The following is a 7,137-nucleotide window of genomic DNA, read 5'->3' on the forward strand; positions in this document are numbered from 1 at the left end:
GTCAGACCGCCACCTTCTCCACCGCTCCTTCTTTGACTGACCGAAGCCTCAGTAAACACGTTGTCCAGAAACAGGAGTTTGTAACCTCCCAGTCTCTGGGAACGCGTTGCACAGACCTTTCTGCAAGGCCTCCCTAAGATGTTTCATCCTCTGCTCCCTCTGCGATGGCAAGATAAGGTCCGCAACCTTACCCTTGTAACGTGGATCAAGGAGGGTTGCCAGCCAGTAACAGTCCCCCTCCTTGATACACGAATACGAGGATCCTTCCACAGGCTTTGCAAGATCAGGGAGGCCATGCAGCGTAGGTTTGCTGAGGCATTCGGTCCGGAGTCCTCTGGGTCACTAAGAATGACATGAGCCACCTCCTCCCAGCCACGTACAAGTCCATGTGTTTCTTGGGACTGTAAATGATCCCTTAAAGACTGCTGCTGATGCTAAGTGCCAGGCTCCACCTCCATACTGACACAATCCTCCTCCTCCTCCTCCTCTTCCTGTGTGATCAGCAGAACACTGTCTGGATAAAGGGGGCCTTGAGAGCTCAGGAAGTCCTCCCTTCCTGCCTCTGTTCTGCCCTCAAGTGCCCTGTCCATTATTCCACGCAGTGTGTGCTCCAACAGGTGGACAAGGGGGACAGTGTCACTGATGCATGCACTGTCACTGCTCACCATCCTCGTGGCCTCCTCAAATGGTGACAGGACAGTGCATGCATCCCTGATCATGGCCCACTGGCGTGGGAAAAAAAAACAAGCTCCCCCTGATCCTGTCCTGGTGCCATAAGTCACACAGGTACTCATTGATGGCCCTCTGCTGCATGTGCAGCCGCTGCAGCATGGCCAACGTTGAGTTCCACCTGGTGGGCATGTCACAGATTAGGCGGTTCTTGGGCAGGGTAAATTCCTTTTGGAGGTCTGCCAGCCGAGCACTGGCATTATATGACCGGTGTAAATGCACATGGACTTTCCTGGCCTGCCTCAGGACATCCTGTAAGCCCGGGTACCTGCCCAAGAACTGCTGCACCACAAAGTTAAGGACATGAGCCAAACAGGGTCATTTGTCCCTGTCGGAGGGCAGAGAGGAGGTTGGTGCCATGGTCGGAAACCACCATTCCTGCCTTAAGTTGGTGTGGCGTCAACCACCTCTGAACCTGCCCCTGCAGAGCTGACAGAACCTCTGCCCCAGTGTGGGCTCCTGTTCCCCAAGCACACCAGCTCAAGCACCGCATGGCATCTTTTGGCCTGCATTTTTGAGTAGCCCCTTGAACGCCTACGGAGCACCACTGGTTCCTAGGACAAAGCACAGGAAGAGGCCATGGAGGAAGAAGAAGAGGAGGGGGTGAGGAGAGAGTTGTGTCAGAATCATTAGTAGTGGCATTTTGGAGACATGGTGATGGAACAACCCCCAACACTACTGCACCTTGTCCTGCATCCTTCTCAGCTGCCAGCAGAGTCACCCAATGTGCCGTGAAACTAGGTAATGTCCCTGTCCATGCCTGCTGGACCATGAGTCAGTGGTAATATGCACCTTACCGCTGACTGCTTTGTCCAGCGTGGCATGGACATTGCCTTCCACATGCTGGTAGAGAGCCGGAATAGCCTTCCGTGAGAAAAAGTGGCATTGGGTACCTGCCATTGAGAACAGCACATTACACTAACTCACTGAAGGGGGCAGAGTCTACCAACTGAAAAGGTAGCAGTTGAAGTGCTAGCAATTTTCCAAGCCAGCATTCAACCGCTGGGCATGTGGATGGCTGGGAGCGAACTTCTCTTGCACCGGTGCAGCAGCTGGGGCAGGGAAATTTTCCTGGTACAATCTGATGTTGGTGTACCGAAAGCAGATTGCCCACAAGTACTTGGCTGTGACACACCTAATTCTACACCTTCATTCCTCTCAGTGCAGGTCTCAGAGAGGACTGAAGGTATAGTGGGGTTGGAGATCTAAGCTCATGAGGAGCAAGGAGAGGTCCTCTTTGTTCTTTAGTGTGGGTCTTTTAGATACATTTGCCAACGAACTGCATGGCAGGTCAACATATGTCTAGTCAAGCATGTGGTGCCCAAGTGGGAGATGTTTTGGCCACATGAGATACGCTTGAGACACATGTGGCAAATAGCGGCGGTGCGATCTGATGCACTCGTCTCAAAAAGGGCCCACACCAAAGAACTTTTGGAATAACGCACAGAGACAGCAGTGCTCTGCACTGTTGCCTCTAGACACAGAGCCTGCTTGCCCTCTTTTATTGGCTTGTGACTATCTGCCTCTCCTTGTTGGCCTTCCAGACATACTAATGGCCTGCAGTGAGATGTAGCTGCACTAAGCTGGGATATATATATATATAATATATATATATATATATATATATACTGATACTGCAGCTAGCAAACTGCCTGCTTGTAGTATTATTAGTATGAGAAAACCACCAATCTTCTACAGGTAGCTTTAGCTGAAAACTGCGCAGAGGTCGCACTACACTAACTTGGTAGCTTTAGCTGACCACTGTGCAGAGGACGCACTACACCAACGTTAAAATAATGTAGCTGCCTGCGGTAGTGATAGGATCAGGAAAACACCACCAACCTTCTACAGGTAGCTTCAGCTGAACACTGTGCAGAGGACGCACTACACTAACGTGTAAATAATGTAGCTGCCTGCGGTAGTGACAGGATCAGGAAAACACCACTAACCTTCTACAGGTAGCTTTAGCTGAACACTGTGAAGAGGTGGCACTACACTACGTGTAAATAAATGTAGCTGCCTGCGGTAGTGATAGGATCAGGAAAACACCATCAACCTTCTACAGGTAGCTTTAGCTGAGCACTGTGAAGAGGTCGCACTACACTAACGTGTAATTAATGTAGCTGCCTGCGGAAGTGATAGGATCAGGAAAACACCACCAACTTTTTACAGGTACCTTTGCTGAACACTGTGCAGAGTCGCACTACACTAACGTGTAATTAATGCAGCTGCCTGCGGTAGTGATAGGATCAGGAAACTCACCAACCTTCTACAGGTAGCTTTAGCTGAACACTGTGCAGAGGTCACACTACACTAACGTGTAATTAATGTAGCTGCCTGCGGTAGTGATAGCATCAGAAAAACACCACTAACCTTCTACAGGTAGCTTTAGCTGAACACTGTGCAGAGGTCGCACTACACTAACGTGTAAATAATGTAGCTGCCTGCGGTAGTGATAGGATCAGGAAAACACCACCAACCTTCTACAGGTAGCTTTAGCTGAACACTGTGAAGAGGTCGCGCTACACTAACGTGTAATTAATGTAGCTGCCTGCGAAGTGATAGGATCAGGAAAACACCATCAACCTTCTACAGGTAGCTTTAGCTGAACACTGTGCAGAGGTTGCTCTACACTAACGTGTAATTAATGTAGCTGCCTGCAGTAGTGATAGGATCAGGAAAACTCCACCAACCTTCTACAGGTAGCTTTAGCTGAACACTGTGCAGAGGTCGCACTACACTAACGTGTAATTAATGTAGCTGCCTGCGATAGTGATATGATCAGGAAAACACCACCAACCTCTACAGGTAGCTTTAGCTGAACACTGTGAAGAGGACGCACTACACTAACTTTTAGCTTTAGCTGAACACTGTGCCGAGGTCGCACTACACTAACTTGTAGCTTTAGCTGAACACTGTGAGAGGACACACTACACTAACTTGTAGTTTTAGCTGAACACTAGGGATGAGCCGAACACCCCCCGGTTCGGTTCGCACCAGAACCCGCGAACGGACCGAAAGTTCGCACGAACGTTAGAACCCCATTGACGTCTATGGGACTCGAACGTTCGAAATCAAAAGTGCTCATTTTAAAGGCTAATTTGCATGGTATTGTCCTAAAAAGGGTTTGGGGACCGGGTCCTACCCCAGGGGACATGTATCATGCAAAAAAACTTTTAAAAACGGCCGTTTTTTCGGGAACAGTGATTTAATGATGCTTAAAGTAAAAAAAAAAAAGTGAATATTCCTTTAAATATCGTCCTGGGGGGTGTCTATAGTATGCCTGTAAAGTGACGCGTGTTCCCATGTTTAGAACAGTCCCTGCACCAAATGGTCATTTTTAAAGGAAAAAATCTCATTTAAAACTGCTTGCGGGTTAATGTCATGTCGGGTCATGGCAATATGGATGAAAATCAGTGAGACAAACGGCATGGGTACCCCCCAGTCCATTACCAGTCCCTTTGGGTCTTGTATGGATATTAAGGGGAACCCCGCACCCAAATTAAAATAAGGAAAGGTGTGGGGCCACCAGGCCCTATATACTCTGAACAGCAGTATACAGGCGGTGCAAACAAGACAGGGACTGTAGGTTTGTTGTTAAGTAGAATCTGTTTGTAATTTTGAACATTTTTAACGTGTTTAGCTCCAGCCAAAAAATCTTTTCTAAGCTTTTTGAAAACATAGGGAAGGGTTATCACCCCTGTGACATTTGTTTTGCTGTCTTTCCTCCTCTTCAGAAGATTTCACCTCACTTTTTTGTCCCAATGAAAAATGTTTTTTGAAAATTTGGGTTTTTTGTGGAACAAGGATTGGAAAGCATCAGTGGAAAGGAGAACTTGTTTTCCCATATTAACTCTTACAGGAGAGAATTTCCCTTCCTAGGGGTAGATTTCATCTCACTTCTGTTGTCCTCCTTCCGTTTGCAAGTAGGAGTCGTTTGTAAGTTAGATGTTGAAAGTAGGGTCCTGCCCTATATACTCAGCAGAAATTTGGGCCTTAGGTGTTGCTGTGGCCACAACACTGTAAGCCCTCACAGGGCCCTGCTGTGAAAATATTAGATCAAGAATTGTAATTACATGCCCCTGTTGAACAGCAGCTGAAAAATTAGGCCTTAGGCCACTGGTGCTGGTGCCACAACACTGCAACCCCTCACAGACACTCTAGTTGGAACGCAGGAACGAGCCCTGCTGCAAATTATTGCTTCAAAAATTGTAATTACACGCCCCTGTTAGACAGGGGCAGAAAAATTGGGCCTTAGGCACTGGTGCTGGTGCCACAACACTGCAACCCCTCACAGACACTCTAGTTGGAACGCAGGAACGAGCCCTGCTGCAAAGTATTGCATCAAAATTGTAATTACACGCCCCTGTTAGACAGGGCTGAAAAATTGGGGCCTTAGGCACTGGTGGTGGCGCCCAGAACCAAAAATGTTCTTACAAGCTATCAGCGTGATGATTGAGGAGGAAGAGGATAATTACTCAGGGATAGTCACTCAGCATCAGCATAGGCAGTCTTTGAAGGGATCTGAGATTTCAAAAAAAATTATTCGGTTACATCAGCATCAGGTGCTTGGTAGCTGGTGGTGATCCAAGACTCATTCATTTTTATGAAGGTCAGCCGATCGACCGAGTCGGTGGACAGACGCACCCTGTGATCGGTTACCACGCCTCCAGCAGCACTGAATGTGCGTTCCGAAAGAACGCTGGATGCAGGACAGGCCAGTAGCTCAATTGCATACTGTGCAAGCTCTGGCCAGTGATCCATCCTCAAGACCCAGTAACCCAGAGGATTTTCGGTGGGAAAGGTGTCCAAGTCTGATCTTGCCCCTAGGTATTCCTGCACCATGTAAAACAGACGCTGGCGATGGTTGCTGGAACCGATCATACCTTGGGGCTGCGGACCAAAAAATTGTCTGAACGCATCGGTCAGACGGCCACCTTCTCCACCGCTCCTTCTTTGACTGACCGAAGCCTCAGCAACACGTTGTCCAGAAACAGGAGTTTGTAACCTCCCAGTCTCTGGGAACGCGTTGCACAGACCTTTCTGCAAGGCCTCCCGAAGATGTTTCATCCTCTGCTCCCTCTGCGATGGCAAGATAAGGTCCGCAACCTTACCCTTGTAACGTGGATCAAGGAGGGTTGCCAGCCAGTATTGGTCCTTCTCCTTGATACCACGAATACGAGGATCCTTACGCAGGCTTTGCAGGATCAGGGAGGCCATGCAGCGTAGGTTTGCTGAGGCATTCGGTCCGGAGTCCTCTGGGTCACTAAGAACGACATGGTCCGCAGCCACCTCCTCCCAGCCACGTACAAGTCCATGTGTTTCTTGGGACTGATCCCTTAAAGACTGCTGCTGATGCTGAGTGCCAGGCTCCACCTCCATACTGACACAATCTTCCTCCTCCTCCTCTTCCTCCTCGTCCTCTTCCTGTGTGATCGGCGGGCACGCAGGAACACTGTCTGGATAAAGGGGGCCTTGAGAGCTAAGGAAGTCCTCCTCTTCCTGCCTCTGTTCTGCCTCAAGTGCCCTGTCCATTATTCCACGCAGCGTGTGCTCCAACAGGTGGACAAGGGGGACAGTGTCACTGATGCATGCACTGTCACTGCTCACCATCCTCGTGGCCTCCTCGAATGGTGACAGGACAGTGCATGCATCCCTGATCATGGCCCACTGGCGTGGGGAAAAAAAACCAAGCTCCCCTGACCCTGTCCTGGTGCCATAGTCGCACAGGTACTCATTGATGGCCCTCTGCTGCGTGTGCAGCCGCTGCAGCATGGCCAACGTTGAGTTCCACCTGGTGGGCATGTCACAGATTAGGCGGTTCTTGGGCAGGTTAAACTCCTTTTGGAGGTCCGTCAGCCGAGCACTGGCATTATATGACCGGCGGAAATGCACACAGACTTTCCTGGCCTGCCTCAGGACATCCTGTAAGCCCGGGTACCTGCCCAAGAACCGCTGCACCACCAAGTTAAGGACGTGAGCCAAACAGGGCACATGGGTCATTTGTCCCTGTCGGAGGGCAGAGAGGAGGTTGGTGCCATTGTCGCAAACCACCATTCCTGCCTTAAGTTGGCGTGGCGTCAACCACCTCTGAACCTGCCCCTGCAGAGCTGACAGAACCTCTGCCCCAGTGTGGCTCCTGTCCCCCAAGCACACCAGCTCAAGCACCGCATGGCATCTTTTGGCCTGCGTACTTGCGTAGCCCCTTGAACGCCTACGGAGCACCGCTGGTTCCGAGGAAGAGGCCATGGAGGAAGAAGAAGAGGAGGGGGTGGAGGAGAGAGGTGTGTCACAATCAGCATTTTGGAGGCGTGGTGGCGGAACAACCTCCAACACTACTGCACCTTGTCCTGCATCCTTCCCAGCTGCCAGCAGAGTCACCCAATGCGCCGTGAAACTTAGGTAACG

Source organism: Aquarana catesbeiana, linkage group LG02 (assembly GCF_042186555.1).
Source record: "Aquarana catesbeiana isolate 2022-GZ linkage group LG02, ASM4218655v1, whole genome shotgun sequence".
NCBI classification, from domain to species: domain Eukaryota; kingdom Metazoa; phylum Chordata; class Amphibia; order Anura; family Ranidae; genus Aquarana; species Aquarana catesbeiana.